The sequence below is a fragment of the Cibotium barometz genome, chromosome 37 (genome assembly GCF_041138505.1).
Source record: "Cibotium barometz isolate CiBa-2024 chromosome 37, ASM4113850v1, whole genome shotgun sequence".
Lineage (NCBI taxonomy): Eukaryota > Viridiplantae > Streptophyta > Polypodiopsida > Cyatheales > Cibotiaceae > Cibotium > Cibotium barometz.
In genome coordinates, this window is record NC_141082.1 from 41,513,575 (window position 1) to 41,538,655 (window position 25,081).

The 25,081-nt window shown below is 45.7% G+C and overlaps 1 protein-coding gene across 2 annotated transcripts in view; it reads right to left on the bottom strand.

Annotated features, from left to right (window-relative positions):
* Positions 1-25,081, bottom strand: part of LOC147617276 (calmodulin-binding receptor-like cytoplasmic kinase 2) — a 59,080-nt gene that overhangs the window by 33,172 nt on the left and 827 nt on the right. The window lies entirely within an intron of this gene.

A 25,081-nucleotide genomic window follows, 5' to 3' on the forward strand; every position in this document is an offset into this window, starting at 1 on the left:
AGATCCAACACGGCTGAATTTGCAGCCTCACTTTGCCCATCCGTTTGAGGGTGATAAGCTGATGAGAAGTCCAATTTGGTGCCCATATTATCAAATAAGGCCCGCTAAAAGAGACTTGTAGTCCTGGGATCTCTATCCCCCACAATGGACTTCGGCATTCCATGATGTTTGAACACTTGTGCAAGATATATTTTAACCATATGCTCAGCTTTGATGGTCTTTTTGACCAGCAAGAAATGAGCTTGCTTGCTAAACCTGTCCACAATTGTCCAAATTGCATCATTACCCTGTTGGGTTCGTGGCAAGTCCATAATGAAATCCATTGTAATACTTTTCCATGGCTGCGTGGGAATAGGCAATGGCTGAAGCAAACCTGGTGCCTTTTGCCTATCAAATTTGGCTTTTTGACAGGTGATACATGCACGTACATGTGTCTCTATGTCCTTCGCATACCTGGCCAAAAGAAATACCGCTCAATCATGTGCGTAGTAGGCATTATGCCTCTATGACTAGCATATGGAGGAGCATGGCACTCATCCAAAACCTTTTGCCTCATGTCAAACACCACACATAGGCAATTATCTTTCATGAGATAACCCTCTTTGATCACATATGAGGCATATGCATGACCAGCCATCAAATCAGCCCAAATAGTGGCAAAATCAGCATCCGTATGATACAAATCACGCATGGTAGACAAGTCCCCATGAGAGGCAACTGAGATAGCTGCTACATACGGCTTTCGTGACAATGCATCGGCCACTACATTCTTCTTTCCCGGGGTGTGCAAGATCTGAAAATGAAACATAGAGAGGTAATTGGCCATCCTCATATGCTTCTCTGACAACTTAGTTTGAGTAAGAAAATACCTCAAACTCTGATGATCTGTCTTCACAGTGAAATCAGCCCCAAGAAGGTAATGTTTCCATATAGTAAGTGCATGAATTACAGCCAAGAGCTCTTTCTCATAAATGCCAAGAGATAGCTCTGCATCATGCAATCTACGACTCTCATAAGCCACGGCATGTCCCTCTTGATTAAGGGCAGCTCTTATGCAATTTCCAGATGCATCACATTCCACACAAAATGGCTTTTGCAAATCCGGAATGATCAACACTGGACCATGAGTAGTTGCATCTTTCAAATTTGAGGAATGCATCTCTCTCTACATTAGTCCATTTGAACACGGCCTTCTTCTTTGTCAAATCATGTAAAGGAGAAGCAATCCATGCAAAGTGCCGAATGAACCTGCGGTAGTAAGAGCATAATCCAAGAAAACTATGGATCTTATGCACCGAACTCAATTCGGGCCAATTCCGAATTGCATCAATCTTTGCAGGATCCATCTGCACTCCATCTTTGGACACAATATGCCCAAGATAATGTATCTCTGATAAGAAGAACTCACTCTTCTTTGCATTTATGAAGAGTTTATGCTTATGGAGCTCTTCAAAAACAATGGCCAAATGAGCTTTATGCTCTTCTTCGGTCTTTGAGAAGACTAGGATGTCATCAAAGAAGACACCTGTAAATTTCCAGTACCCACGGAATATGCGATCCATCATTCTATTGAATGTAGCCGGGGCATTTGTAAGACCAAAAGGCATAACAAGATACTCATAAAGCCCAAATGCTGTCCTGAAAGCAATTTTGTGTACATCCTCAGGCATTACACGCACTTGATATCCACTCTTGAGATCAATTCGGCTAAAGCATGCCGATCCATCCAGCTTGTCAAGGATGTCGTCTATGCGTGGAATCGGAAACCGATTCTTGATGGTAAGCTTATTCAAAGCTCTATAATCCACACACATACGAAAGATCCATCCTTCTTTTGAACCAAGAGGACGGGTGAACAATATGGGGAAGAGCTTGGCTGAACCAAACCCTTCTCAAGAAGCTCATTCACTTGCTTCATGATCTCCTCTTTTTGGGATGCACTTACACGATAGGCTGGCCTATTAGGTGGTGAGCTACCCGGCACAAGATCAATGCGATGATCTTCCAGTTGTACAGGTGGTAACTCATTTGGTAACTCATCAGCAAAACAATCATTGTGCTCTTGCAAAAATTTCAGCCTATCATTACTAAGAGTGTTTACATGTACATTATTTTCCTCAACATGATCTCGCACAAAAATCAAGTACGCAAAAACACTCTTTTTCATTACTTTCTTAATTTGTATATGAGATACAAGGGGAATGGTATCACCCTCTTCACCAGCATCAATTACATGTTCTCGGCCTTTATGCATGAAGGTGATCCTGTTGGTCTTGTAAGCCTTGCACAGATCAATACGTGTATGCCAAGGCTTTCCAAGCAATACATCACAGCCATTCAAAGGCGCCACAAGAAAATCCTCATGATCCACATAGCCTTGAATGTGTATGCGTAACTTGCCAAAAATAGGCATGACCTGCACTTCTCTACCAACAAAGGCAACCCCTGCTTCAATTTGAGGAGTAGACTTGGATTTCCGTTGGGCGTGTACATGCCCGGAAATGCTTGGTGGATTGGTGTTCCATTGGATCTGGTACCTCATGTACTTGCCTGGAGCACGTCTATTTTGATATAGTCTCATGAACGGGGATTGTCCATACCAATGCTGCATTGCATAGCATCTTTATGTGCTTGCTTGCAATTGAAATTGCATGTTGTTTTCATGCTTGCTTGACCAATGTGTAGTTCCGAGTAAGGGGACGCCCGCCTGTGAACCGTGCGTGTGAAACTGTCTGCTGACATGGTTGTGTGGCATGTGAACAGGTGGTAAGTATTACCCAATCTAGGCTCAAATCGCCCTTAGGACTTAGCCAATATTTATAAGTGAGTGCGTTCCCACTTCATTAAAGTTTGGGCGCCCAAAAGTCACTTATAAATTATGACCACTTCCAAGTTCACACTCACTGAAGTCCCGAGGCGGACAAGACTCGATGTCCAGGACCTGATCCTCCTGAACCATTTCCAAACATTGCAACACTCACTTCGAGCATATTCACATTCAATGTAAACATTCTGCCCACTTTATTGCCTTTTGCAGCCAGCCTGCACTTATCTTTAAAGTCTTCTACATAACAGCCATCAGGGTTAAACCGAATCTACAAACCCTGCTCAATCATCTAGTCAACAGAAACCAAATTCTTTGTAATGTTCGAAACATGAAGTACATCTGCAAGGTACTTCACTTTACCATCCTGCATAGACAATGGCATATCTCCAACATGGACAATCGGATGAGTAGTGTCATCTCCTATTTCGACAAAACCTGGTCTTTCAAGACTCTTCATTTCCTTGAACCACTCACCATGACTTGTCATGTGGTTCGAAGCACCTGAATCAACATACCATACATCATATTTACATGGTGCTACATCATTTCCAAACACAGCATTAACCACATGTTGCATGACAAACCTCCTCTCATTATTTCTGCTAGAAGATGCATAGTTGTTTTGCTACACTTTTCCATTTCGCATGTCACTTTTCTTATAGCAATATGCCTCCCCATGCCTCTAAACTGGCCTCTTTCACCTGTATGTTGTTATTGTGAATCCTGGGACTGTTGCTGCTGCTAACCATAATTCTGATTACATGTTCGGCCACCACCTTGGCCACGTCCACGACCTCTACCTCTCGTGCTCTACCTAAACTTGTGTAGAAGACCTGCTGCTCTGAACTGTTTTTGTTTTGTGAAGACTGTTGATCTTCATCCAAGTTCTTCTCTTTAATGATCAACATTGACACCAAATCTGTGAAGTTGGGAATGTTCTCCCGAGTCTGAATAGACGTCTTAAACGCCTTGTATTGTGGCTCGAGACCAAGCAGACGCACTTCTACCTTATCATCATCATCCACAGAAACACCAATTGATGCAAGGGATTCCACAATGCCCTTGATCTTCAAAGCATAATCATTCACACGGACATATTCTTCTTCTCCACAGTATGAAGCTCATTCTTCAACTGAATTTTTCGTGCCTTGGTGTTGGTTTCATAAAGGTTCACCAAGGTGTCCCAAGCCTCCTTAGGTGACTTGGCATCCTATATATGCCCAATCATAGTGTCCTGTATGCTGATAGAAAGCCAATACATGACTTTCCTTACTCCTTGATTCCAATCCTTGAATTCTTTTATATCTGCAGCAGTTGGATTAATCTCCGGTATCTCCGGTGCCTCCTCATGTTCACCTTCAATGTAGTCCCAGTAACCTTTTCCCATCAGGAAATTGGTCAATCTAAACCTCCAAGCATGGAAGTTGTTCTGTCAAGCTTCTCTGCAACAATCTGGTTTATTCCATCATTTGACATCTTTTCTGCAAGCAACACAAATTTACTAGCAACAGCACTCTTGCTTGACTTGCACAAACTATTGTATTCTCTGCAACGGTACTATATGTCAAATCCCCGTAGGATCTCCTCGTAGAACGCTCCTGGTACAAGACTCCAAACCTACAAACAAACGAAACAAACATGGCGAGGGTGCAGGCCTGACTCACCTCCCAACCTTGACAGCCGTGGACAAGCCCAGAAGTCTTGGTTGTTCCCACCGAGCCACCAGCTGAGCTAACTAGATGGACGTACCGACCAATCTCTACCTCGTGACGTCCCATACCGCCACGAAGCTACCCTTGCGGGCCTCGAGACTGCTGCCGGCCTCGGCTGCATGAAGCAGGTACACGTCTGCACTAGATCCAGGCTCCTGGCCATAGAGCTCTCACAAAGACACACGAGACTCTATATCACTAATGACTAACCTTGGCCACTCTTATATAGGCTCTTGGCCGGTCATCGGGTGTCCACACTTGGGTGCCCGCCCGTTAGTCTATCCCTAACTCAGCTCACCAATCAGCCTGCCTAGCTCCAAGCTTCCCCAAACCTCGAAACTAGTCTTGTGTGCGTGTAGCACACGGTAGATACACACTGTGCACATAACACTATACTGCAAAATTGTCACAACCAGTGATCTTACTTTGCATACATACACCCAATGGCAACTTTGAGACCTCTTTGCAGCACACACAATGTCTGCACAACCAAACGCCCTTCTTGCAGTTCCAAAAACAGAGTTCTGCAGAGAATCGAGACTTACCCGCAGCAGTGCTTGTGAAGGCCTGCGAACTGAAAAATGGAGGTCCAGACGCGTCCGAAATGCGTTTTCGCCCTAGAGCTTTCCTCCCGCGAAGAAAGCTCCTCAATTGGAGTTCGTTTGCCGGTGCCTCCCGAAGAGCTCCCAACAAGGGTGTAGTAGCCAACACAAAGGGGGAAGTGTAGATGAAGCTCCTACCCTCGTACTGCTTCATGTGCTTCTCTTGCTTGCTGCTCAGCCCTTAGCATGAACTAGGCTCTGATACCATGAAAAGATATAGGGGAGAAGAGAGCTTGAGCTCTTGCAAGCACACACACACTTACACAAACCCTAGAAGAGAGCACACAAGGTGAGAGGCTGAAAATTCTTCTTCTTCACACAACAAAAGAGGTCTCCCAAGAAGATAAGGTGACTAACACACATAATAGAGTATATACAAGCGGTCCATAATGTGAACACGCTAAGAGGAATGAGTAGATGTGGACTAGTCAGTATAGTCCAGCTGTAGAATCTCTGACGAAGATATGTCAGTGCCAGCTATCAAACCCGCCAGTGATATAAATGTCGAACAGTCATGCAGGCGTCTCATGAGTGTCAGCTCATGTTGAGCTTGACATCTCAACACATATCTTGGCAAAGCTCTATGGATCTATACTTCAGTCTGAGCTCATATATGCGCCTATCCATAAGGAGGGAGACCCCATGGATCCTAATAGTTACAGAACATTCACCTACCATAGAAGTCAATAGACATCATGTAGGGGCCAGAAGTCAACCCCTTTGGGGCTGAGCAAGGGCCTAATCATGCACATACATTCAATAATCATGTACAAGCATTTCAGCAACCTTTTTGTATCATATTAAATATAGAAAACCCTGACACCAATCTCTCTCCTCTGTCTTAATAATGTTTAAATCAGTATCTTGTTCTTAATCAAGCTTAGGCCTGTGGATTAGTACAGCAAGGCTTCCGCGCATGCAACATTGGTATCAGAGCGTTCAGGCTCAGCCCACTAAGCATAGTCCCAAGGAAGGTGCACAGATCCAGCAAAAGAATGCAGCAGGGTAGCAGATGGAGTGGTCTGCAACACGCAAAGCTAGAGGAAGCATTCCCTGAGGGTATGTATGCATTACCAATACATCATTAAGCTCTCAGATTAGTTCCAAAAGCCTAGCAACAGGCATGATCAGTTCCGGCAGGTGACCCACCGCTGTGTTCAAGGTAAGGGAAAAGCAAGCATGGGGACAGCAATGGAACAGATGTGCAATTCTTCAGCAAGACTCGGAAGTGGAGATCAGAAGTGGAAGGTGTTCAAACAAAAATATCAGTCAAAGTCAGAGTCAATTAAAGTGGCAGGTCTGAGTCAAAGTCAGTAGTCCAGAGAGGAAGGATGACAGAGTCTCCACCCGTCATCAAGTTTAGCAGGAGGGGATGTCATGTGCACACCCGTGCCATGGCTAAACCTCAGCATGAACATCATTAATCCCTCATTAATCAACGACAGCTTTTGGACCAACAGCCTAGGGGCATATAAAAGCAACGCTTTATTCCTATTTTATTCATTCATCAAACAACAAAGTTCAGTAGCAGATCAAGCAACAGAAAGTTATCCAATCATCTCCAGACTAACAAGGAAGATCCTCTTCAGCATTCAGCCAGCATATGTGCAGTCCTACAACTATCTGGACTTGCATCAGTGGCCCGAAGAGTCTTCAGCAAAGCCTTGGATAGGTGGATACTCAGCCAAAGTACGGTCTTCCTCATTCTTGTGTTGGGCATTCATATCGATTGTTTACTCAAGCATTGTACAACATTCTCCAAAGAATAATATAAGCAAATAGTCGTGCTTGTAGGGGGGGCCTTTCAGTGGGTATTTGGAACCCAATAAGGTGTCATCTGCTTCATTCTCTTCTCTCTCTACTCTATGAATTTGGATGCTAAAGATTCTAACCACATAAAGGTATAAAGAAGGCCCTGTTGTGCGTTACCACGATCAACCTCAATGCATGTAACATTGGTATTAGAGCATCAGGTTGGTGACCCCACTCGGCTTCCTAACGAAGTGAGAGCATCTGGTGGATGGTAATACTGCGGTCCAGAGAAAACATCCGGAAGCTAGCAAGAAGTTTTCGAGGCACTAAGCTTCCAACGCGACACACCAACAGAAAGTACGTTTCCGCCAAACACAGAAGAGCTCATGAGAATAGTGATGGAGCAAATAAATTCTCTGAAGATGTAGCTTGCCACAAAAGAGAAGCCCAAAGAAGGCATCTCAGATCTGGCACAGATACTCTTCACTATGGAGGAACAAAGAAGAAAAGACGAAGATAGACGTGAACAGAGACGTGCGGAGGAACAACGAGATAAGGAAGCCACACGCAAATATGAGGAAGACTAGTGCCGTTGAGAAACCGCCGACCGAGAGTTTCAGCAAAGACTCGACTGGGAGGCTATGCAAATCCAGCATGAACAGACGATGGCACAAATTCTGGCATCCCTTTCCCAACCGGCTCCGAATACCTTGTCCTCCACCGCCCCTACCACCACCTTCATACGAACCTCTCCAAATTTTAGTAAGTATGATGGTAAGTGTGATCATGCTGCTGTTACTCAATTTATTCATCAATTTGAAGCACATTTTCCTATAGCCAAAATTACAAATCCACAAGACAAAATCCATGCGGCAACACCCCAACTCACTAGGGAAGCTGTTCCTTGGTGGCAGCATTGGTCACAACTTCACACAGACTCCATCATAGGCCAATTCCAATTTGATTGGACTATCTTTGTGGCTGACCTCAAAGCCCGTTTTCTTCCACCACAGTACATGACCAATCTTAACAACGAGTTTTACAAACTCATTCAGGGTGGTTCCCTTGTTTTTACCTATTCCAACAAGGTCATTACAATGGCCCATTTCGGAAGGAGATAAGCTCAAGCAGTTCATTCGAGATTTAGACACTAACATTAGGTACCCAGTTAGGAATCTTGAGCCTCAGACGGCACTAACCCTTGCTCAGAATCAAGAACTGATGCTGAACAGAGATAAGCCCAAGGAGGTACAGTCTACCCTTAGGCCCCAACAACAGTCATCTACCCAGGGTAAGGGGGCTCAAAATAGCAAAGACCAAAAGGACCAAAAGAAAAATTCTCAGGGTTAATTGGGCAATAAGAAGGATTCTACGCCCGAGAAGACTCTCGAGGAAAAAGCTAAGGAGGGTATTAGGTTATCTTCAACCGGATCAACAGACATGGTACAGGACAGAGAACCGTTGTTTCTTCTGTCACATTGTGAGACACGGGAAGAAAGATTGCACTAAGTTGCAGGCTGAAAAGTCTGCTAAGGCATCCACTTCCATAGTATCAACCGTAGTAGCCCCATCCACACCTCTGCCATCAGCCTCTAATGCCATTCAGCTTTTGCCTGCTTTGAATTCAGTGCCACCAGTGGTATTTGATGACAAGCAAGAAGGCAAGGCTGAGGGACAGACAAAGGCTCTCATCCATGTCTATGGCACTGCAAGGGGACAACAGTTCATTGTCCTCTTTGACATGGGCAGTTCTGAGGATGCCATCTCTCCGCAGTTGGCAAACAAGATGAGTTGTACCTTGGTTCCTTATCATCCAGATGTGGACGGGTTTACCCTTGGTCTACGTACACACATTTCTCATAAAGCTCAATAGTTTGAGTTTCAAGTTTAGAGGGTAACATTCCAGCGGGATTTCATTATCTCTCCTCTTTTAGGGTGTGACATGATCCTCGGGACCGAGTGGTTTAGAGTCTAGACACTATGCACCCATTCCTGATTTGAGACAGGACACTTTCACTATCGTTGAAGGTTTTCCTAAGCCCATCATTAATCACGGGGATTGAAGCATTTTTGGGGGGAAGCTATGACCACTGCTGTCTACATCATCAACTATTCTCCCACAAAGGCGGTTGCTAATATGACACCGGAGGAGGCCTTTTCACGATAGAAACCTTCAGTTTCACATCTCAGGGTTTTCGGTTGTGATGCCTATGCTCATTTCCTTGATTCTGCTGGGTCCAAATTTAATCCCAAATCGAGGAAGTTCAAATTCCTTGCTTATAGCTCTCAATCCAAAGCTTACAAATTATGGGATCCAGAGACGAAATCCTTAGTGATTTCCCTCGATGTTCACTTTGTTGAACCCTCGTCGGATGATTCCCGATCTCACCCCGAGCTTACCATAGAGGTTCCTCATCCTCCTGCTTCTTCTTTTTCTTCCCCAGCACCCCCACCCCCCTCAGCTTCTCCATCCCAAGTTTCTCCCTTAGCTTCTCCTACTCCTCCTGCGTCAGTTACAACAACTTCGTCATTGAAGGAGATAGCACAAGCGGAAGCATAAACAATAAACATATGAGTGAGTGTAAAGGAGATTGAGAGAGTTGGACAAGATCACCTTTTATAACAGCAGTAAAGCTTTACAATGGCAATGGCCAGCAATTGAGTGTTGAACTATGTGCAAGGGAAATGAACAAAAGAGTGAATAATGGGGAACTCCTTATATAGTGCAGGAGGAAACTGGCCGACTGCCTCTAGGACTGGCCGACTGGCCCTGGACAAATAAATAGGAGAAAATCCAGTAAATTCCCAGATAAATAGTAAAGCCCCAGAACACTGAGATGCACAATTCTAACACCCCCTTTGCAGCTCATAGTGTGTAAGAGTTGGAAGAAGATAAGTCGATGAAGATGCAACCATGGACCCTCCAGCACCGCGAATACGGAATCACCTCGTAGAGAGCATCCACCAACTTGTTTCCTCGAAACAAGATGCCACCACGAACAGCAAGGAACTTTGCTTGGCCACGAATTCCCACACAAGTGTGCAGTGAACTCAAAAAATAGATGATGAGCTGCTGAACACACCCCACCCATAATCCCCAACAGTGGACTGAAGCCTCGAACAATGAACTTGGTACAGATCCAGTTCATAATCTCTGTTGTACCAAAGATAACCATGTCTTGCCAGATGTCTAATGCTTGGAACTCCGAATCATGATCCCCATGCACCCGTAGGTGGAGCTATAATCAATCCCTTCTCTCGCCCGCAAGCCTCTTCTGGCTGGAAGCACATGGGGGGAAACTGCATATGTACTAGAGAAGCACACCATCTGGGTTCTCCTAAGCCGGAAGCGCCCTGGGAGCCCTAGAAGTGGTACTAGAATCTATATCACTATCCTGTGTCATGTCGTTGCCTTTTCTCTAAGATGAAGCCTTACCCTTGGTCTTGTCCTTCTTCTTGGACAAACAATCCTTGGACAGATGTCCTCTTTTCCTGCAAGAGAAACAACAACTCCGATTTTTCTTTTGAATTGAGGAAAGTGCCTGGTCAGAACTGTTGACTGACACCTTCAATTTACCATGTGAGATGAGAACGGACGACTCCTCCAAAAATAGGCAGCTAAGATCATCAAAATCCAATTGAGTGGATGTGACATGGCACCGCAAAGATTGAGAAATCACATCATAGTCTGGAGGAAGCTTGGTGAGGATAAGAGCAGCCAACTAAGAAGAGGACAAAGCAGCACCTATAGCCAGTAACTAGTCATGGATAACCTTGGCCTTCATGAGAAAAGACTGCATTGAATTGCCTTCAGGAAAATAACAAGCCATAGAGTTGCCCCTGCAAGGTAACTGTCCTCATCGATGAATCTCGAGCAAAGAGATCCTCCAATTTCGACCATACCTGATGAGCATTGGAGAGAGTTTGCACGGCCGGTGAGACCTCCTCAGTGATGGTCCGCACAATCACAGAATGCGTCTTCGAGTCCCGATTCTCCCAGTCTTGTAATTCCACAACAAATTCATCCTCCTGATCCTGAGTCCACCTCCTAAAGTTTTGAGGACGCTCGGGCTTCCGTTCAGTGCCCTGAACAATGTCCCACAAACCCTTGTGGATGAACCAGATCCGCATCTGAAGCTTCCAATGAGCATAGTTGGGTCCTTTCAACTTGTCATCTTTGTTCGTACAAGGGGGAGCCATATCCACAGCAGCAAAGAACAAATCTCAGCTCTCAAAAACTTCTCTCAAGTGCTTTCCAACGAAGCGAGGCACCAGGAACAATCAGCTCCCTCTCAAACCGTAGAGAGGAAGAGGTGGGACAGCAGCAAAACAGTCAAGTCCATCGGGAACCTCCTACCGGAAGGGCAGGGACTCGTGGAGGAAGAAGACAATGTAAGGCCACTTGTCTGGCAGCACCAAATGCAAAGAACTCACCAAAAAACAGATGCCGATGCAGAAAACACAGCCACAACTCCACCTTTTACCTCTGTAGAAGAAAACACAGCCAAGTGAATTGGCTGGATTGCCGCTGTAGGAGAAAACACGGCCACCAAAACTGGCCTACAGCAAACAGCTGGCTGGCTGGACTTAAAAACGCAGCATTGTTGGGGAAACGCAGCCACTGTTGTCACAGATCTGCAGCCGAGAGAGATGTGGAGAAAAACGCACAGCAAAAGGAGGGAAAGGTGGGCATATTTGCAGAGTTTGGAGCAGCCTGGACCTAAGCGTATGATACCACGAAGGAGATAACACAAGCGGAAGCATAAATAGTAAACGTATGATAGAGTGCAAAGGAGATTAAGAGAGTTGGACAAGATCACCTTTTATAACAGCAGTAAAGCTTTACCATAGCAATGGCCAGCAATTGAGTGTTGAACTATGTGCAAGGGAAATGGATAAAAGAGTGAATAATGGGGAACTCTTTATATAGTGCAGGAGGAAACTGGCTGACTGCCTCTAGGGCTAGCCGATTGGGCTTGGACAAATAAATAGGAGAAAAATCTAGTAAAATCCCAGATAAATAGTAAAGCCCCAGAACACTGAGATGCACAATTCTAACAGTCATTCCTATAACCTCGCCTTGATGAGTAAAGTGGTACAGTATATGAGCCTACTATAAAGGCTCTTGCTCTTCTTGAGTAGCGCGCAACCATGGAGGCCAAGATTGATTCCATTGAAAGGAATGGTACATGGGAGCTTGTGGACCGGCTTTGCATAGGCAGGTCATTGGGGTCAAGTGAGTCTTTAAAACCAAGTTTCATGCCGATGGTTCTCTAGACAAACACAAAGCCAAATTGGTTGCAAAGGGGTATTCTCAAATTGAGGGTATTGACTACGAGGAAACTTTTGCCCCTACGGCTAGATACACCACTATCCGGACGATTCTTGCTCTCTCCGCTCATCCTCCCTAGCCCGACATTTCTTATAGTGTCAGTGTTCTCAGTCGGTTCTCTTCCACTCCTCGACATTCTCATTGGCAGGCCGCTCCCAGGGTTCTTCGATAGTTATCTGGTACCTTAGACTATGGTCTCTCTTTCAGAGGAGGCACTGAGCTTGTTGGATACTCTGACACTGATTGTGTAACATGTAGCGGAAGTATTTGTAATTGAGGATCCCGTCACACAAATGCTCACGCTGTCAAATCCCCACGGATCTCCTTGTGATCGATCTTGGTTCGAAACTCGAAACCTGCAAACAAACGAACAAACAAACAAGCAAGGGGGTGCAGGCCTGACTCACCTCCCAACCATGACAGCCGTGGGCGAGCCCACAGTCTTGGCTGTCCCCACCGAGCCACGAGCTGAGCTAACTAGGATGACGTACCGACCAATCTCCTCCTCGCGACGTCCTATACCGCCACGAAGCTGCCCTCGCGGGCAATAAACACCAACCATTCAGATTTTAAAATTTGTTTGGAGCAGATGACCTCAATGTGTCCCAGGAAGAAACGTCACAAACATGTTGTTTAAAATAGTTTCTCGATCACTGCTCGCTGAAGGCAATTTACTGACCTCCTCGGCTGATCGCGTCTAGTTACAAAGATTGTTGGGGGTAGATCTCAAGCCCCTACGTTTGTCTTTTGTACACATGTCCGGTTTAGACAGACGTGGGAGCTTGAGATCTATCCAAATGGTGGTAGCTGCAGAGTGTAGGGTCTATCCTCTGCAAACGATTGAAGCCTGATGGCTAAGAGTTGGAGTGGCCGACGAGCCACATGAACGCCCGCTAGTAGCGCTACACATAAGCATGGCCTTGAACTCCTGTAAGTCCACGAGCCCGTTGCCGTCGGAGTCCACTCGATCTATGAGGGCTTGGCACTTTCCCACATGGGGGGCTATGCCGTCTTGATCGTCTGCTTTCAGCAGGCCCAGCTCCACCAGCACGGTTGCCAGCTCGGCCGCGCTGATGAACCCGTCCCGGTTCCTGTCGTACACGTGGAATGCATCCAGGATCTCATTATCTGCATCTTGCGCCGCTGGCCCTGTTTCGAGACTGCTGTCGGCCTCAGCTGTGTAAAGCAGGTGCACGTCTGCACTAGATCCAGGCTCCAAGACCATAGAGCTCTCACAAACTCGCATGACTCTCTATAATACAATAACTAACCTTGGCCATCTTGGCCGGTCATCGGGCGTACACACTTGGACGCCCGCCCGTCCATACTTGGGTGCCCGCCCGTTAGTTTATCCCTAACTCAGCTCGTCAATCAGCCTGCCTAGTTCCAAGCTTCCCCAAGCCTCGAAACTAGTCTTGCGTGCGTGTAGCACACGATAGATACACACTGTGCACATGACACACACCGCCTTCTGTATCCTGAGTTTTGCGAGTTTAGCAATCCACTTTAAGACTTCAAAGTTTAAGAGATTTGCGAGAGAGAGAGAAATGAAATGAAATGAAATGTAATGTTATATTAACATCTTCAAAAGGCCATAATGACCTATGAGACCAAAAGTTACATCATGGTGGATCTGATACAATGTCTGGATAAAAAAACCCAGAAAATGAAAAATAAAGATGATACTACTGGCACCTAGAAAATGAAACTGGAACTGGAAGGTACACTATGGAGGTACCTCCATCTCATAATATGTGCCGCATCGGACACTGGCGGATCTCCTCAATATCCTCTGTGGTCAGCACCCTGACTGGGTGTCTCGCATGCCTCGCAAGAGAGAGAGATGGAAACTGTACACCGTATGGGGTCCCGAATTACCCACTGAAGGGCCCCCTATCGCGTTACCGGAATAGTATTTGCTTTATTGCTTTGAAGAGACTTTCTCATGTTGTTCCACAGTGGCCGAGAATACAAGTATGTCATCAAGAAAGATGAAGACACACTTACCAATGGGAACTGCGAAAATCCTGGACATCATTTTATTGAAGGTTGCTGGTGCATTTGTAAGCCCAAAAGGCATGACTACGAACTTGTAGTGACCACGCTCTATCCGAAAAGCTCTTTTTGGAGTGTCAGCTTCGAATATGCGGACCTGATGGTAACCACTCTTGAGGTTGATCTTAGTGAAAAATTTTGCACCGTCTAAACGCTCCAAAATGTACTCAATCCTTGGCATAGGAAACTTATTCTTAATGGTGAGTTTATTCAATGTCCTGTAGTCTACACAAAGGCATGCAGACTTGTCCTTCTTTTGGACAAATAGGATGGGTGCAACAAATGGTGAGGAAGAAGGCCGAACGAATCCGGCTCGGAGGAGCTCAGATAACTGTCTTTCTAGCTCGCCCTCTAAAGTCTTAGAAAGACGATAGGGAAACCTGCTAGGAGGTTCTGATCCAGGGACCAAATCGATATGATGGTCCTCAGGACGTGATGGAGGGAGACTGGGCGGAAGATCGTCCCTAAGCATAATGTCCTAATGTCTGGCCAGGAGGTCTGATAACTATGGGATTGAAGATGAGATAGATGCTACCGATGACGTAGAGGCTGTCTGAGCACGAACATAAAGTAGTGTTCCTTCCGCTCCCTTGCAGATAGCTCGTCGGGCTTGGAGGTGCGAAATCAATGGGATGCCAAGGATGCTTCTATCCCCACGAATCATGACGGGCTCAAGAAAACCTTACAGATAGTAAAAGTGTCCTACCCCCAATCGGGAATAGGCTCATATTGGCGAAACCACTGGAGATCATGTCACACCCCAAAAGAGGCGAGACCATGAAATCTCGTTGGAATGAGACCTTCTGAACGTCAAAGGCAAACTACTGTGCCTTCTGAGATATGTGGGTGTGGAGGCCAATGAACCCGTCCACATCCAAATGATATGGTACTAATGTGCAGCTCATCTTGTTAGCCAACTGGGGAGAGATGGCGTCCTCAGAACTGCCCATGTCAAACAGGACTACAAACTGCCGGCCCTTGACAGAGCCATAAGCTCGGATGAGGCTTTTCTGTGCAGCATCGCTCTCACCCTCCTGCTTAGCATCAAATACCACGTATGGCATAGGATGCATAGAAGGTAAAAGCTGAACCGCATTGGTGGTAGTAGGCGGGGATGGAGGAGCTGGAGAAGCTGTGGCAACTGTAGCAGAAGATGCTTTGGCGGCTTGCTCCGCTTGCCATTTGTGGCAATCCTTCTTACCATGCTCTATGATATGACAGAAAAAACATCTGTTTTCTGATTGGTATTTCCTTTGCTCCTCTGGAGGAAGATAACCTCCAGTGATGCCTGCTTTAGCCTTTTCATCGAGGGTTTTCTTAGACTTAGATTCTTTATCCTTCTTACCCCCTGAACTGGAGCTATTACTGTCGTCCTTTTTAGCATCTTTGGAAGATGCATTACCTTTCCCTGGCTGTGCAGCAGATTGCTACTGTTGGGGTTTGGTATTGGACTGGGATGACTGCTTGGGCTTGCCTCCGTTCATCTTCATTTCTTCATTTTGAGCGAGAGTCAAAGCCCGGTCATATGTACTAGGTTCAAAGTTGCAAATTGTGAACCGGATGTTGGGATCTAATCCACAAATGAATTGATCCATCTTGGCCTGTGCAGATAGCCCTAACTGCTGTGCTAAAGTGATATCCTTTCCGAAAACTGAAGCACTGGAGACCCGTTCTGTCTGAGTCCATAGAACTCATCTGCCAAACCGGTCATATACTGGGGCGGGAGAAATCTGGTCATTAGGTCATGAACAAACGTATCCCAGCTAAAAGCTGTGACACCTGTGGTCTGGTCTGTATGAAGACTACACCAATGCTGCCACCAAGTGACTGCCTCACCTGTAAGGTGGGGAGCCACTACGTGGACTCTATCCTGGGAGCCGCTACGTGGACTCTATCCTAAGGATCTGTGATCCTAGCTAATGGAAAATGAGCAGTAAATTGATGAATAAACTCATTAACTGCTAAATGATCACACTTACCATCATACTTACAAAAATTTGGTTGACTTCGAATGACGGTAGTCGATGCTGCGGACTGTTGGCTGGTGGTACTTGAGACTAGGGAAGCTGAAGAGAGGTGCCGGTATCTAAGGTGCATGGCCTCCTTTTGCCTTTGGTGCTCGAGTAACATACGTTCTTGATCGAGCTCTCGCTGGTGCTCCCGAGCGACGAGTTCAGCCTAATGCCAGTCTTCTTCAATCCTACGTTGGGCTTCCTCATAGTCCCGTCTATCTGCTTTTTCTTGTTGTTTTCTTGCTTCTGCTTCTGCTTCTGCTTCTGCTTCTCTCCGTCTGGCCTCGTCTTCTCTTCTTTGTTCTTCCATCTGAAAGGAGGAGGGAGATGTAGTCGGGGGTTGCTGGAGGCGGAGGAGGGCGTGCTGTTGTTGCCTCCAAGAGTTGGAGATGCTCCATGAGAAGCTGGTTCTGAGCTCTAAGTAGAGCTATGGTGTCTGCTATAGTCGGAAGAGCAAGGTCTCCTTCGGGGGAGACTTCTTCCCGGTTGATGGGTATTCTCCTCTGTAGACATGATGCTGAAGTCAGTGGTCGTGCCGGAACGCAATCTGACCATCCAAGGATGCCCTCACGCTAGGATACGGTGTGTGTGGACAAGCTAAATCTGACACCAATGTAACATGCAGTGGAAGTATTCGTAATTGAGGACCCTGTCACACAAATGCTCACACCGTCTTCTATATCTTGAGTTTCGCGAGTTTAGCAATCCACTTTAAGACTTCAAACTTTAAGAGATTTGAGAGAGAGAGATGAAAACTGTACACCGTATGAGGTCCCGAATTACCCACTGAAGGGCCCCCTATCCCGTTACCGGAATAGTATTTGCTTTATTACTTTGAAGAGACTGACGGTGGACTAACGATAAGCCCAACGCAAGACCTCGGAAGACGAAGAGTCGGGCTGAACTGTACACGGCTGTAGAAGCACCAATGATGTCCAATCTCCAGCCTATGCACTCTTCCCAATGGAATGAGGGAAGGCCGCAAATCTGAGGCTAAGATAGGGGCTGTTTGGGACTATTCTAGGTACGTATGAATGCTGTCAATGAATATGAATGCTGAGTTTTACCTTCACCAATTGGCTGTAGCAAAACGATGAAGAGATGAATGCTGAAAACTGGTTGAATGCAGAAAACGCAAGATTTACTGATGGCTGAATGCTGCAGACTGCTGCGTTAAGCTGATGGAGGACTGGATGTGTCACCATTTGGTCCATCTCCATTGCTAGAGCCACTTCTATGGGACTGTCACTCCATAGAGCGGCCAGATTTGTGCCATGTTCACATGGGGCCAGGCTAGTGTCCCATGTGAAAGGGCTAGTTTTATGGTGTCACATGGACGGGAGCCAGATCACTGCCACCCGTGCGACCAGTGCTGCGTCACATGGACGGGAACCAGTTTCGTGTCACCCGTGTGATTTGCTTCGTACTGTATGGACGGGAGCCTGTTGGTGCCACCCATGTATGGCCAGGATGGTGTCTTACCTATGGGACTGTCACTCCATAGGAAGACCAGGACATATTTATTTATATTTGTCGCGCCAGTTTTGTGCCCGACAGGAATCTCTTGTACAAGTTACATGAAAGGGAGATTTCATCCATTATTTATGCACATGCATATATGCCTGCATGCATAAATTTGTTTTTGCATAACTTGTTTGCGTGTGTTTGCCTGATATGTCGTGCCAGTACACTGGACCGAGACGCCCCCAGTGTACCGTGGAATGCTGTTTGCTGACTTGGTGGTGTGGTGTGTGAACAGGTGGTAAGTATTTTCATTTTGGCCTTTTTTAAAAGGTAAAATCCATAAACTATGGTTAACTTTAATGTTTATAAGCTAATGTGTTCACACATTTAAATTTGGGCAAGACATTTACTTTCTAGTGTGGGTGCCTATAAACTAACCTTTGATTATAGTTTAATAATTCTAAAAGCAACTATTGCATGGAAGACTAGTACATATTTCCCACGCGGGTGGTGGCTGGATTTCTATCTCCATAGCCTGGTATCCTCCATGCTGTACCCGCCTGCTGCCCACGCCTACTGAAGCTGCTGCTGTACCGGCCTGCAGGGCTGCCCACGCCTCCTGTACCTGCTGCTGAACAGTACCCACCTGTTTGTACCAGGCCTGTACCTGCTACTGTACAGTACAGTACCCGACTGCTGTACCAGGCCTGTACCTGTTGCTGTACAACACCCTCCTGCTCATTTACTGCCTTGTGTACCTATTGTACCTGCTGGCTGCCCATGTGTACCTGACCAGTACCTGCTGTACCTACAACTGTTGGCTGCCCACGTGTACCTACTGGCTGCCCATATGTACCCGTTGTACCTCACTATCCTGCTTGCTGAACTCACTGTACTAGCTGTACAAACAGTACTTGTTGTACCTGCACACGTGAAGTTCTTGACATGCTTGATTGTACCTGCTATTGTACCGGTTGTATCTGGATTGTACTCACCGTACCAGGTGCTCTCATATTTTTCTCATTTGTATAAATCTGAAATTTGCAAATTTAAATTCAGAGAATGCTTTAAGTTGTGTAATGCAGGAGCATGGCATGTATATGCTGACCATGTTCAGGAAATTCTTCCTGGTGTGGCTAGTATATTTCCCTGTGTGGTGTTGTTAACCGTGCTCTCATAGCTTCTAAGAGCCAGTGAAGGTTAGACTCACCAGGGAATTTGGGAGCAGAGCTCATTGGGGAGAACCAAACCACGTTCGTACCCCTTGGCCTGCGTTAGTACGGGCGTGCCTGTTGGTGCACGGTCCCAGAAGACCAGTGAAAGGCAGGTGTCCACCCAGTGAAGGTGGGAATGAGCCTGTGATTTGGGGCTACTCCAACCAACACCTCTTCATCGACTTAAATCAGTTTTATTTGGTTGTTTTCTGGCCTGTCAGGCCCGTGACACTTGTACAAATATAAATACTCCAAGAAATACAAAAAGTATTGAGGGGGGGGGGCGGCCCTTTCCGGCCCCAGTGCTGGTGTCATTTGTATTTTCAGTATTTCCAGTATTTGTGTTGCTAATGTTGTTTCCATTGTTTAATAACAGTTAAATTAAATGTTCTAAATATGTGTATATTGTCTTCCGATCTGTAGGCCTCCTGTAGGGAGCGGTCACATTGGTATCAAAGCCCGATCGTCTCTCTTTCTCAAGAGGAGACACGGAGTTTTGAGATCGGAAGCAAGCACACACTTAATTCAATGAACAGCCAGGGCAACCCATTGGAAGTGCCAAATTGGAGGGGCCAATCAAGTGCTTCTCGGGATTCCGATGCATTGTATGGAAGGCATAAGCCTCTTGAGAGAGTCTATGATAGTGCAGCCATCACGTGGTAAAGAACCCATGCACGAGGAAGAGCCCAATGCATTGAGGGATGAGCTAGAGCACATGAAGAGAATCTTGCAGGCAAAAGAGCAAGAGCTGAAATTCTTGCATGAAGACCCCCATGTACAAAGTGTCATAGAAGCCAAGAAAGCTGATGCTATGGTGGACATGACTTTTGAGTCTATGGCTCGAGAAGTGGGTAAGAAGCCAAGGAAGTTGGCACTCTCTTATCTTATCCGCAAGGGTGACCTTAAAGAGGGAGAGGATGAACAGCTTATGTTCAAGAATCCACCCCGTTTGCAGCAAGGAGACCCTGTCAGAATACGCAGCGGAGATGATGACCAGATCTGGGAACACAAGAGCAAAAACGCAGGCAGAAAAACAGCACAAGAGAGAGAGAGAAGTAGGCGTGTAACTCTGCTCTGATATACACAAGAAGATCCCGAATATGATACAAATAGTGGTATGGGGCTGGGGGTCTATATATATGCCCCTGGGAGAGCAGTCGGCCAACATAGGAAGTGCCCACGACTGCTGAAAAATGTCCACGACTGCATAAATGCAGTCGACCAGCAGAAAAGTGCCCACGACTGAGAAACTACAGTCGGCCAGCAATCGAGTAGCCCACGACTCATGTGTATGCAGTCAGCCAGCACTGGAGTCTTTCTATGTTTCATTTTCAGATTGTACATACTCCGGGAAAGAAGAATGTAGTTTCAGTGGCCTATCATGGGGACTTATCTGCCATGCGAGATTTGTATCATTTGGATGCTGATTTTTGCCATATATGGGCTGATTTGATGGTTGGTCACTCACATGCCTCTTATGTGATCAAAGAAGGTTATCTTATAAAGGATAATTGCTTATGTGTGGTGAAGGAAATGCGTCCAAAGGTTATGGAGGAATGTCACGCTCCACCTTATGCTGGTCATCGAGGTATCATGCCTACTACACGCATGATTGAGAGAGATTTCTTTTGGCCAAGCATGCGTAATGACATTGAGGCATATGTACGTGCATGTCTTACTTGCCAAAAGGTAAAATTTGACAGGCAAAAGCCTCCATATTTGCTTCAGCCATTGCCTATTCTCCCGCAGCCATGGAAAAGTATTACTATGGACTTTATTATGGACTTGCCTAGATCCCAGCATGGAAATGATGCTATTTGGACCATTGTGGACAGGTTTAGCAAGCAAGCTCACTTCTTGCCCGTCAAGAAAACCATTAAAGTTGATCATATGGTGAAGCTTTTTCTTGCTAACATCTTCAAGCATCATGGTATGCCTAAGTCCATTGTTGGGGATAGAGATCCCAGGACTACGAGCCTCTTCTGGAGGGCTTTACTTGATAACATGGGCACTAAACTTGAGTTTTCATCAGCTTATCATCCCCAAACGGATGGCCAAAGTGAAGCTGCAAATTCAGCCGTGTTGGATTTATTGAAGTGTTATGTGGCAGATCAAAAGACTGCATGGGAGAAGTATCTTCCACTTGTAGAGTTTGCCTACAACAACACAGTTCATGCCTCCACGGGAAAGGCCCCGTTTGAGATTATTTATGGCAGAGTGGTCTTGCCACCCCTCCTTCGTACAAAGGATGAGATTTTTGCAGCTGATGAGTATGTGCGTGACTTGGATGTAGCCTTTGCTCAGGTGCGGACAGCCATTGCAAGGTCACAAGATAAGCATAAAAGGGCTGCTGACACGCATAGGAGAGACATGCAAGTCAAGGAAGGTGATTGGGTATTGCTGAAATTTGAGAAAGCTAGGCTTCGGAAGAGGCCAAGACGAGAGGAATCATATCCAAAGCTTTCTACTCGATATTATGGACCCTTCCACAAGATCAATGAAGTGTCCTTCAGGCTTGCTTTACCCAGCCATTGGAAGATTCACAATGCTTTTCATGTGAGTCTTTTGCAGAAGTATGTGGGGCCAAATCCAAAGGAGCCTGTCACAAAAGATCTGCCAGAAGTTGATGAGCTTGAGGAGATCCTTCAGCCAGAGCAAATTGTATTTCACAAGGAGAGAAAGTTACCACATGGGAAGCTTTCCAGGAGAAACCTTGTGAAATTTAAAAATTATTTACCAATCGATGCAAAGTGGGTAGATGAGGATTATTTTGCTGACTACCCTCAGCTTCTACAGGCATATCTTGAGGCTTTTCAGTTGAGGTCAACTGTTTAGAAGCCCGGGGGGATGTCACCATTTGGTCCATCTCCATTGCAGTAGCCCCTTCTATGGGACTGTCACTCCATAGAGCGGCCAGATTTGTGCCATGTTCACATGGGGCTAGGCCAATACTCCATGTAAAAGGGCCAGTTTTATGGTGTCACATGAACGGGAGCCAGATTAGTGCCACCCGTGTGCGACCAGTGCTGCATCACATGGATGGGAACCAGTTTCGTGTCACCCGTGTGTGATTTGCTTCGTGCTGTATAGACGAAAGCCTGTTGGTGCCACCCGTGTATGGCCAGGATAGTGTCTTACCTATGGGACTGTCACTCCATAGGAAGACCAGGACATATTTATTTATATTTGTCGTGCCAGTTTTGTGTCCAACAAGAACCTCTTGTACAAGTTTCATGAAAGGGAGATTTCGTCCATTATTTGTGCACATGCATTTATGCCTACATGCATAAATTTGTTTTTGCATGACTTGTTTGCGTGTGTCTGCCTGTTATGCCGTGCCAGTACACTGGGACGTCCCCAGTGTACCGTGGAATGCTGTTTGCTGACTTGGTGGTGTGGCGTGTGAACAGGTGGTAAGTATTTTCATTTTGGCCTTTTTTAAAAGGTAAAATCCATAAACTATGGTTAACTTTAATGTTTATAAGCTAATGTGTTCACACACATTTAAATTTGGGCTGGACATTTACTTTCTAGTGTGGGTGCCTATAAACTAACCTTTGATTAGAGTTTAATAATTCTAAAAGCATGGAAGACTAGTACATATTTCCCACGTGGGTGGTGGCTGGATTTCTCTCTCCATCGCCTGCTCTGTTCTCTCCATCGCCTGGTATCCTCCATGCTGTACCCGCCTGCTGCCCACACCTACTGAAGCTGCTGCTGTACCGACCTGCAAGGCTGCCCACGCCTACTGAAGCTACTGTTGTACCAGGCTTGCAGGGCTGCCCATGCCTCCTGTACTTGCTGCTGTATAGTACCCACCTGATGTACCAAGCCTGTACCTGCTGCTATACAGTACCTGCCTGCTGTACCGGGCCTGTACCTATTGCTGTACAGCACCCCCCTGCTCATTTACTGCCTTGTGTACCTGCTGTACCTGCTGGCTGCCCATGTGTACCTAACCAGTAACACACTCTTGCACAAGAGAGAGAGAGAGAGAGAGCACAACGGAACTTGCTTCAGCTTGATTGCACTTATGAATAATGTTACATGAGGGTCCGACCTTCTTTATACCTTTATGTTAGTGAGCATGAAGCAATCCACTTTTATCTTACTAGGAGATAAAGCTAAAGAGAGTATGCAGAGTCCTTAGTCAACACAACATTGGGTCCCAATCTACCCACTTAAGGGTCGCCCTCCCACAAGCAGGAGTATTTGCTTTATTACTCTGGAGAACTTCTATTACAATGCAGAAGACTGATTCACGGAGATTACCAAACGCAAGGACATTGTAGACTGGACGCTTGTTGAACCATCAAGCGGGTTGAAGACAAATATATATATACCTAGATGAATCCAAGAACATGCCCAAATTCACCTTTTAGGAACGTGCACACCATATACTCATGGTAGTCAACCCACAAGACTATATAACTATCAACTCCATTATGCATAGTATGGACTAGATACTACGACATCCCCACTAATGTCATCAATGCCCAATAGTGGTTGTAGAACTCTGTATCAAGATATGCTCTCACACACGCACTCCACACACACACACACACACACACACACACACATAAGAGCATATATTCACACAAAGGCCTTCGTACTGAAGACAAATATATACCTAGATGAATCTAGGAACATGCCCAAATTCACCTTATAAGAAAGCGCAATTTATAACCTCATGGTAGTCATCCACAAGACAATAAACCATCAACTCCATTATGCATAGTATGGACTAGATACTACGACATCCCTACTAACGTCATCAATGCCCAATAGTGGGTGTATAACTTGGTATCAATATATGCTCCCACACCCCCCCCACACGCACGCATACACACACACACATAAGAGCATACATTCATACAAAGGTCTGCACACCTAGAGCTGTTAAGGGAGATGCACTATTGAAGGCTGAATGTTGAAGCAAAGCTTTGGGCTGCCTTTGGACTGAAGCACTAGGTGCTTTGGCTGAGAATGATGCATGCCACACATGTTCTGCACTTTTTCTCCTACTGAATTGGAAGAAGAATGAGATGATTTGACCAAGGAAGGTAGGCCTACTTATCTATGAGGCTAGGCTGTTGGTCGGTTAGGAATAAACTGTTGTCGGCCAGGTCAGATTGTCCACAACTGCAGAAAATCGGTATTAAATGCTGTTTATTTTCACATGTGTGCAACGCCTGACTAATGCTACTCACAGACCCCGACTAGCTGTCCCTTGCTTCCAATACTAGCTGACTGAGTCTGAAGCTTCCTAGGGCTGGCCAACTAGGCACCAAGGCCAAGTTTGGCCCCTTTTGGTGACCCATGGGCTGCCAATGTGTAAGCCCAAAGGATGGCCATAAAACAAGCCTATGCCTTCTACTATCAATGTTTCTAAATGCTTTATATGTGCTCCTAAACTAAGATGACCTAAATGCTTGACTACTCTCCAAGTGGGTTAAGGGACTCACCCTGACACCTACTGCTGACCTACATAGCTCGTGCTTGACATGTCCTGAACAAGGGCTCACAATGGAGTCACGGCATTCGACAAAGGTACTAATTTTTGTATAAGTATAGCACTGATGATGAGCTAGTGTGTCACACTACTTTTGTGCATGGGTGCATGCGACAAGATCATAGTGCCTACATGGTATGTTCCTTCAACATGACGGTCTTCGATCCCAATGATCTTATACAAATGTATGGATTGGTATTGGGAAAGATTGTATACATCCTTTTAACCCTGGTAATAAATACAACTTTCTTAATGCAGAACTTGTGTAGAAGTTGGGAGCGGAGACGTAACCAAGTGATCATGTCTATCGTGTGAGCCTAGCGGCGGACATGGACAACTTTGGGACATGCAGGTTTCTCGATTGCCGATCTCTATCCAAGGTTACACGGAGTCCCTAGATTTTTTTGATTAAAGATAGGGTCGATGTTATTCTAGGAAAGGAATGGTTTTTGATATGTCTTAAGGGTGATTTTGCGGTCCCAACCTCTACTCTTGTAAATTCATCTGAACTTCATAATATAATTGGAAATTCACATCATGAGGTGTTTCAATGTGTTCTTGATCCCCTTTCAACTAATGTTAATTGTAGTTTGAACACA